Source organism: Dasypus novemcinctus, chromosome 12 (genome assembly GCF_030445035.2).
Source record: "Dasypus novemcinctus isolate mDasNov1 chromosome 12, mDasNov1.1.hap2, whole genome shotgun sequence".
Classification (NCBI taxonomy): Eukaryota; Metazoa; Chordata; class Mammalia; order Cingulata; family Dasypodidae; genus Dasypus; species Dasypus novemcinctus.
The window spans coordinates 32,210,340-32,219,760 of record NC_080684.1 but is presented as its reverse complement, the minus strand read 5'-3'; the positions used below and the strand labels follow the sequence as shown (position 1 = coordinate 32,219,760).

At 53.0% G+C, this 9,421-nt stretch overlaps 1 long non-coding RNA gene across 1 annotated transcript; it reads right to left on the bottom strand.

The window, feature by feature from the left end:
* Window positions 1-248: 248 nt before the first annotated feature.
* On the bottom strand, window positions 249-3,160 carry LOC111766321 (uncharacterized). Its single transcript, XR_009188437.1, has 3 exons — window positions 2,782-3,160; window positions 1,435-1,849; window positions 249-679 (listed from the first exon to the last, which is right to left on the bottom strand). It is a non-coding gene; the product is annotated as an uncharacterized lncRNA (long non-coding RNA).
* Between the last annotated feature and the right edge of the window lie 6,261 nt (window positions 3,161-9,421).

Sequence of the window (9,421 nt, the reverse complement as noted above, 5' to 3'; positions counted from 1 at the left end):
TGATAATAATATAGAAATATCTCCACAGCCATGTATGGCTCTAAGTGTATGCTCTAACTACTCTATATCACTATCAATAAGTGTATATCTCCTGATACATAATTCTAACGATATACATTTATCTATATAGCTGCTTAGAGATATAAATCTGTCAAGGTATCAAATGTCCATAAAGCTGGATGGCTATAAGAGAGTCATATATTTTCCCATATATAAATCTGTTCCTTTAACTATTGTATATGCACAAATACAATGGAAATAATTATATTTCCCTCAAGCATAAATCTGTAAATACAACCACAGTACATTTAGGTATGGTTAGAGACAGCAATATTTTCTAGATATCAGTCTGTCAATAGAGTCACTGGTGCCTCCAAAGAGAGAGAGTTATAGAGGGAGTTATAAATAAACTCTCCAGATGTGAAGGGATCAGTAGAGCTAGACATAAACAGGGCTTTAGGCTGTCCTTTCTCCTTCTTCTTTTTCTTGGTAAGATACCCCTGAAGTGAACATGGTCTCATCTGAGAGGCAGCAGAGATGTCTGGGGACTGGCATTTTCCCCCCAAGAAGAATCGAGGCCGCTGGACTTTGGGTGGGGGGCAGTGTCGGCTCCAACGCAGCCCAGAGGCCCCTTCGGTCCGTCCTCTCATGGCTGAGAGCCCGGGCAAGTGCCAGAGGCCTAAAAGAGAAAAACGAAGATGCGGGATCCGGGGAGGGTCCCTGTGACCCCTCTCGGCCCCAGAGGTCCAGGCCCTGCAGCCGGAGCCGACAGGGCGTGAGAGGGCGAGAACGGGGAGAAGAGGGCAGCAGAGGGGTGTGGGAGGTGCAGGGAAGCAGTGTGGCTGGCGGCGCCCTGCGCCCCGTCCCCGGGCCAGCGGCCTCGCCAGCAGCGCCTGAAGCCCAGTGCCCCGGCCCTGGCCTGCTCACCGCGCAGCGCTCTGGTCGGTTTTGTTTTATGTTATTGTCATCGTGTCCGACTGATTTTGGCAGTGTCCCCCATCCCATGTTGTCTTCCAATGCGAGGACACCCAGGGTTTGCTTTTGAATGTTTTGTGTGTTGTTGTTTAAGAAGTGACTCAGTGGAAAATGTGTTTCTCCGTCTCTCTTTAGACCAAATGGGTCACTCGCTTGCGGAAAAGAATCCCAAGCTCTGAAAAAGGCCTGTGACTTAAATCTTTTTAAAGTTCTCATGTTGGCTTGTTTTAGGGTCATCTTCTTTTCTCCCTCCCCCGCCCCTTTAAAAAAGTTGAGTTGGCTGGTTTGTGTTTTTATATTTTCCTCCTTTTTGGGGGGTACAATGGCTTTTAAAGGAGAGATTTCGTTGGACCCGAAACTTTGAGGCGTGCCTCCCCTCCTGCCAACCCTGCGTCCCTTCAACTCCAGCCTCCCCCTCCTTCAAGTAAATAAAGTAATAAAATTGTCCGAAAATTGTACCTGGAGAAAACGAAGAGGACGTTGCCGGAGACGGGGGAGCACGGTCTTGTCTTCCTTTTATTGAAATCGGCTGCGCTCCAAGCCCGCGAAGGGAAAGTCAGCGCCTCGCCCCCTCCCTTTCTTCTTTTCTGAAAAGAACCTCAGAAGGGAACTTTCCTCTGGCCCCGGGAGCCCCGGGCCTCGCTCTTCCCGCTCCGGGCGGCCGTAAATGCTTTTCCGCCTCCGCTCGTCCTCCTGCAGCTCTGCGGGGCCCAGGCCGGCCCGAGGCTGCGGCCACCGCCTCAGCCATCTCCGCCCCTCGGCCTGGCCCCGCATGTGTGGCCTCTTCTTTGAAACGGGGGCTCCCAGAGCGTCCCCAAAGCCGCCAAGCACCCTCATATGTGGGGTACTGTCCTCTGACCGCTCAAAGCAAAAGCTGGAGGGAAAAAAAAAAAAAGCAGGAAAGCGTGCTGTCACTGCTCTCCCGCCCCTCCGCCAGCGGAGGACCCGGTCCGGCGTGGGGGCTCGCAACCGCAGCCCCCCAGGGCCGGTGGAGAAGCTAACTTTCTCCCTCTCTCTCATCTTCTCCTCGGATGCTGTGCTACCGTCTTCTGCCCCTCTCCCCTTAGCTAAATAGCCCTTCTTGCATTTTATTGTTATTCTGCTAGGGAGGGACTGTTAACTACTGTTATTATTATTATTTATTATTTACTGTTACTATGATTGTGGTTAGGGATTTGTTCGCAGGGTTCAGGGGACAGCAGGCTGGCCCAGAGGGAAGCCTGCCTGTCACACACGAACACACGCGCACACATACCCCTTGCACGGTGCACACCCTTCCACCAATATGCCCACACATGCCTGTTCAGCAATTCGCCGGAGCAAGCGTTCCCCCACCCCAGCTCACAAACAACACACTGCCCGCACACGGCAGCCTGCGGGCGAGCACCCGCCCCCACCCCACCCCACAGAGCTGGTAAGTAGAGGAAAACACACAAGAACCCACTTGCAGAGATCCCTGCTCTCCCACAACCTGGAGGGGCGAGCCAGGCCTCGGTCTCTCTCCCCTAGTCTCTCTCCCTCGCCTTCTCTTTTTTTCCTCCTTGTTTACAGCTTCAGGGAGCTCAAGGCCCATAAATCTTGAGGGGCCTACGGAGCGCGGAGCACATTTGTATGCATCGTTAGGACTCGCTAATACCTAAGCCCATTAAGAGCGTGTATGCGCGTGGTTTCCGGTGTGTATTAACTTAGAGTTAAATTCTGGAGGAAAGGGCGTTGTGAATTAACATATACGAAATCCATCACCGGCTTTTGTCACAGCAGCCGTGGGTTTGGGGGAGCGGGTTACCTGGGTCGGGGTGCACTCACCCTCCAAACTTTCTGAAGCGAGCCGGGCGGCCTTGGAGGAGGCCCACCCCCGACCGGTCATTCCGATCCCCCCGGCCACGAGCGCTGCGCCCCCGCGGGCTGGCGGCGGGCAGGAGTCCCGGGTCGCGAGGCCGTGGCCGGCGGAGGCGAGCGGGAGCCGGGAGGCCCCGCCGGCGGCCGCGGGGTGGCCAGGAGGCCGCTCGGCCGGTGGCCGCCGGGCTGTCTCGTTTCCGCTTTCCGGGAAGGAGAGGCGAGGCGAGCGGACTCGCTGAACTTTAATTAAACCGAAGAGAAGTCAGTGGGAGCAGGAGGAACGACCAGAGGAGGAGGGGGCCGAGGGGCGAGGAAGGGAGCCGGCCCGGGCCGGTGCGGGGCGCCCGGCGAGCTCTCGCAGGAGCTGCACGCTGGGTCGCTGCGCGCACGCCTTCCTTCCCGCCCTAGGGTTACTCCGCCTCGCTCGGGGCGGCTAGGTCGGCCCTTGAAAGGAAAGAAAGAAAGGGGAAAAGAAAAATCCTTTCTTTCTAATTACATGGCATGTCTCAGCCAGGTGTTCCTGGTTCCAATGACTCAGACCTTGCTGGAGCCCCAAGGATCTGGATAATTGGGCCTGTATAGACAGAGATGAAGGATGCCAGTTCGGGGGTGGGGTGGGGGGAGGAGAGAAAGGTCTATCTCGTGGGGTCCTGGAGAAAATGCCAGACAAAACAAGCTAAATTATTGTGCCTGTATAGACCTATTTGCCTAGTAAAGACAACAAACCGGGAGGGGGGAGCAGGGCATAAGCTGCCAGGACCGAGAGGGGCGGAAGGGGAGAAAACGCCGCTCTCCCCGCTTCTCCCCCATCCCCCGCCACCCCGCGCCCCCAGTCCTCCTTTGCAGGAGCAGAGCGGCCGAGGGGCCTCCTCCGCGCAGCCCGGGCGGCCGTGCGGGCTGGCGGGGCCGGGCCGGGCTGGGGGAGGGGCGCCGGGGGGGGGAGGGGCGCCGGGGGGGAGGGGCGCCGGGGAGGGGAGCGGGGCGGGCCCTCCCCGGGCGCTGTGAACTTTAGCTGGGCCGCCGCCTGTCAGCCCCAGAAAGCGTTAAAGGTGCAGCAGCCCGCGCCAGCCTCCGCAGCCGCCTTTGTACGCGTGATTTATGACTTCAATCTTGGTTCACCGAGAGTTCACACGGCTTTCGCTGCTGTTGAAGGTTAAAAGATGGTCTTCGCTTGACAAGTGGGACTATTGAAAATTCCTTCTTCTTCTTCTTCTCTTTTTTTTTTTTTTTTAAGAAGCGAAGAGCTGGAGACTCAGGAGAGAGAAAAATTTGGGGGGAGGGGACAGGGGTTGCAGGTGGGGCGAGATGGCAGGTCAGGAAGGTTTGCCCCCTACTTGTGGAATTTTTTTGGTAACTAGGATTGGGGTGTGACTGTTGGAGAAAGGGAGTAGAGACTAGGCGGGAGCTAGGAAAGGGACTTAAAGGTCTTTCGTATTTGGAGGGCAAAGGAATGGCATTGAAAACAAACAAACAACAACAACCACAAAAAACCCACCTCGTGGTTCCGCAGTTAGTTATCATCCAAAAGCAGGCCCGGGAAGGAGAGAGCTGGGGGTGAAGGGCCCACTGTGTGTTTTTCCCGGCAGTGGCTCTCTACCGGGTGTGCTTGGGTGCTTTTCAAGATTTGGCAAGGGTCTTTTTAGATAGCAATCTTCCAACCCCCTCAATCTAAAAACCTAGCTTGGCAAAAGTTAAGGCGAATGAAGAGGCTGATGGGAAGGTTGTAGTGTTGGGACTGGAAATTGGAAATCCTTCCTCTTCCCTGCTTCCCATGCCCATGATCTGGTCCCTCTTCCTTCTAGCATCTTGGAGAATGGAGTGTCACAGCAGAGATGTTGGCCAGGCAGCTCCTAATGGCCAGAAGATAATGCTCCTTTGCAGACTGAGGCTTTGAGTGTTTGTAAGAACAAGAACCTCGCCTCCTTTTCAGATTCCCTGTGGGTGAGAGGTGTTGGGTAGGCATAATGATTTTTTTTTTTAACTCTGGGAGTCCAAAGAAGGGAGAGAAACCTCAGTCACTGGAGGGTGAGAAGACGAAAAGAGAAAGGGGGTGACAGAAATGGAGATAAGAAGGTCTCCTCAAGCTATGAAGACTCCTGAGTGACTGGGGTTTCTTTAAGAGATATTCAAATCCCCTGGAGTGGGAATTGGGGCTTATGGTATGAGGGAGGGGAGGGGAGAGAGTTGGGTCTGGTTTTGGCATGCCTCCCCAGCTCTGTGTAGACATCTGAGGTCAGAGCCAGCCCCTCGAACTCAGATCCCTGAACCTACCCATGACATCCACGCTAGAGAGCGCGCCCTCTATTTCCCTTCCTGGGTAGAGTGGGAGAGGTCTTTCACCACAAGAGGAGGGCTCCAGGCAATCCCCTGAGAGGAGAGGAGGAAGGAGAGGAGGAAGGAGAGAGAGGAAGATGGCCATACCTCCCTGGGACACCCAATGCCATCCCCTCCCGCAGGACTCCACACCCAAACAGCAGAACAGAGGGCAGGTTGCAGAGAGACCCTAGAAATCCAGAGTCTCGATTCAGAAGTCACGTTGACAGGGAGAGGGACCCTCTGGCCTCGGGAAGAACAGAGAAGCAGTGTGGCTCTGTTTAGAAGCTTGGGGGGTGGGTAGCTGTTTGGAGGAGTGGGCTGAGGAAGCTAATGAATCTCTTCCAGCTTCAGCTTGGGAAGGAGAGGAATGACTTAGCCTCTGGATATAATGGTTCCATTGAAGTCCCCTTCTCGCCCCCTCCGGCTGCATTCCTCCCTGGGAAATAATTTCAGTGGGCTTGTGTTTATCTGCAAGTCTGGAATCATTATAAATTATTAATTCATAATTAAGACTGTTGATTGTGACCATCGCTCTCCGATGGACCCGTTTATTTCTGTCTTCTCTGTGAAGCTGAGGGCAGCCTCTGTTAGCCCTTGCCCTCTGTAACAAGCAAACCCCGGGTGCAGCCCCTCCTGAGGGCAGCCCTTGAACTCAGGACCTGTGTGGGATGGTTGCTTCGTTGCTGGTCAAGTCACATTGCACCTCACAGAGGATTCGTGCTCAATGCGGCCACCTCCGCCTAACTTCAGATTTCCAAGGGCTCTGTGTACTTGGCTCCTGGAGAGAGAGAGTGGGGGTATGGGAGGGAGGCCCCACCAGAAGAAGCTGCTTGGCCAAGCTCTTTGTGGAGAAAGGACTCAAGCCCCAGCAGCGGGGCTTCCAGGCGCAACACCAGAGCTCTCTGGGTCAGGACTGGGCCTTCTGCGCCCCCTGCCCTGAGCTGCTGCCGGGGGCCCTTGAATATACACCTGGCTCCTTTCCCCCCGCCCTGCCCCCTTATAGGAGGCACAGGCTTCAAGACACACCAGACACTGGAGTGGAGGGGGGGTGGGAAACTGAGAGCTGACAGTTGTTTCACATCTGTAAGGACCTGGACAGGGAGAAAACTCTCAGTGTGGGGGAGAAGGGGTGAGGCAGCTCTGGAACAGCTGCACCTAGAGAAAGAGACTGAAGGAGGAAACGAGAGAGGGCTCAAACCAGAGATCTCCGCTGCTTCAGTTCTACCGCCACTCCTTGAACCCAGCTCAATACGCTGAAATGAGGGCCGCGGAAAGGCCCCCTTCTTCCTCATTCCAAGAACATTGCTCTGAGAATGCCACCACCTTCCGTAGGACATTCGGGGACCCAACTCCCAAGCATCTCTCAGTCCCTCTCTGCTCCAAAGCGAAGCCTGTGGCCCAGCCAGCAGATCGCCCCTTCCCACCCCACTAGGGAGACGGTCCGTGGAGTTATCTGGACCTCCACCCCAAGCCTCGCTCGCACATCCCTGGAGACCTCCCAGCATCCCTTGGTCTCCCTCAAGCAGGAGGCAGGTAGGAAGCCCATCCAGGAGAGTCCCCAGGAGCTGGGGAGTATATTTTAATTTACTGTTTGATGCTAAATAAAGAGACCTTGGGAAAAAGGGGCAGGAGCAATTGCACAGGCCCCTCCTCCGGACATTGGCTTTCTCCATGAAACAGTGCACTGTTGTTCTTGGACTACCATTCCCTACCATCTCCGTTCGAAGGGTTTGAGTTTCACCCTTGGTTCACCCCCATTAATCACCCCAGCAGCTAAACATCACCCAGCCCCCTCTGCCCTTTCTCTTCTTCTTGCCCTTAGTATTCATGGCGGGGCATTCCTCACTGCTGCCTGCCTCACAAAGACCCCTCCTCCGTCACAAGGCCCTGCCCGTCCTCAGCTACCCAGTGCACAGTGGGCACTCGCCGCTCGTGATGTCCTGACCACCAGCAGTCAACCACTTCTGAACCCCATTCCCCACCTTTCTCCATAGCCACTGCCCCATTCCCATGCCACATCCTCCATCCTGTACCTCATTTCACCCCTGCACACACTCTTCAGCCTCTCCCACCCACTATCACTCCTTCCCCCATGCCTCTTCCACTGTGGTCTCCATCTGCCTTTCGATACTTCTCCTTGCTCCTCTTTTTCTTCTTTTTTCTTCCAAGACATTCCCTAGGTCCATTGGATAGTGGCTTTAAAACATTTCCCTTCCAGCCTGAGAAACTGGGAGGCAGTGTAGCACAGTGGCTAAACACGTGGATTTTGGATTCAAATCCCAGATCTGTTCTTGCTAGTTGTGCAACCTTAGGCAAGTTCCGTAATTTCTCTGAGCCATCGATAAAATGGACATTCCCACTGATCTTATAGGGTTGCTGTGTAGACCAGATTAAATTATATTTGCATAGATCCAAACATTCAGCAAGGGCCTGATGAATGGTAGTTATTAATGTAAGAAGCTTCTTGTGAGGCAAGAATGGGATGCTCTTCAGATTCCTCCAGCACCTGAGAGAGAGAATTAAAATTACAGTCTTTCGATAACCCATTTACCAGGCAGCCATACTCTTCTATTAGCTCTAGAGCCAAGGTTCTCCACTGTGGCTGCACACTGGAAGCCATTAAAAAGTACCTCGCCCCTAGAGGGTCTAATTCTTTGGGTCTGGAATAGAGCCCAGTTTTAAAAACTCCCCAGGTGATGCTAATATGCAGCCAAGGATTGAGAATGGGGGCTCTAGAAGATGATACTAGAGGTAAGGGTAAGGGTGCCAGCTCTGCACCCCTTTTGCGTGTGCGTGAAGAGCAAGGAGAGGAAGGGGAATGAGAGCCAAGAGCTTCTTCTCAAAGTGGGGTACCCCCCCACCAGCCACATTGCTTCAGTGTGGGAGGAATGTCACCGAGAAGGAGTGCTCTTGAGATTTCAGAATTTCAGGGCCTCTCATCCTTTTCATTTCCTACAACTATTTTAGGATTTAGAAAGGGGCCACCCCAAGAGGGGACAGGGGAGTGGACAAATTGACCTCATCAAGAACCCTCTCTCATCAGAAATGCGTATTGTCCTCAGACCACCAGTGACAGAGGCACTCCCCAGTAGCAGGAAAATTTGTAGTTACGTAGTAAATGGAGTATCTATCTGGTTGCTACAATAATAGGCCAAGCAATTAGGATTCAAGTTTCCAGGATCTTTTCCTATATTTCCAAAAAGATAAATCACCCCCAGGAACAGAATCTGCATATTGTAATTAACTGATAAATATTTCATGCCTGGTTCAAACTTTCTTCTCTTCTATTTAATGGCCACAAACTTGAGCGAAGAGGAAACAAGGGAATGTAGAAGGTGGGGGGGGGGAGGGTTGGGAGGGGAGAGCCTCTATGCTGGCTTTGGGGGAGGGAGAATCTGTCTTCGTAGCTCCTTTCTTTATTTACGTTCCTCCTGTTCCTTTAAGAAAACATTGCTCACCTGGAGAAAATCAGGTCACAGCTGGGAGAGGGTGTGACTTGGGTTTGTTGGCCTCAGCCCTGACCTCCCCCTCAAGAGGCCAGTGTCTGGTGACCCTGGGGGCCCTGGGAGCAGCTGGCTCTGGCGTCCAAGGGCCCAATGTTTGAATACAGGCTGTGTTCTATGACTTATTAACTGGATGCTTGTAGGGAATTTACTTAATTTCTTTGAAACTCAGTTTCTTTTTCTGTAAAACAGGTATAGCAATATTGACCTCATAGGATTGCCTGGGTCCAGTAGTTGATAACTACCAACAGTAACAATTTATAATCACTAGCCACTCCATTGCCTTGCACAGCTTCCCTTGCCCACCCGCCACTGTAGTGCGTAGGGCACTTACTTGGATGATGATAAACCAGCAGTCAGCAACTGAACGCCTACTGCCAATACCGTGCAGGCCTCATCTCATTTCATCAGCACCATGCCCTTAGGAAGGGGATATATTATTATCCCCATTTATTTTCTGTGTTTTGCAAATGAGGAAACTGAGGTATGTGGAAGTTGAGTACCTGTCCCAGAGTCACATAGCTAATGAGTGGTTAAGAGCAAAAGCGCAGGCTCCGTAGCTGACTGTGTAGGTTCAGCTATTTCATTGAGAGCTGTAGGGTTTGGCATAAGCCTTTTAACCTCCCTAAGCCTCAGTTTCTTCATCTGTAAATTGGGAATATCAGTGGTACTGCCTGGAAGGTAATTGTGAGAATTAAGTGGGAAATACACGTGCAGTACATAGCTCCGTCCTGGCCCACAGTAAGCACCCAATAAATGCTAGTCACCACGCTTATCCTCTTGTCACT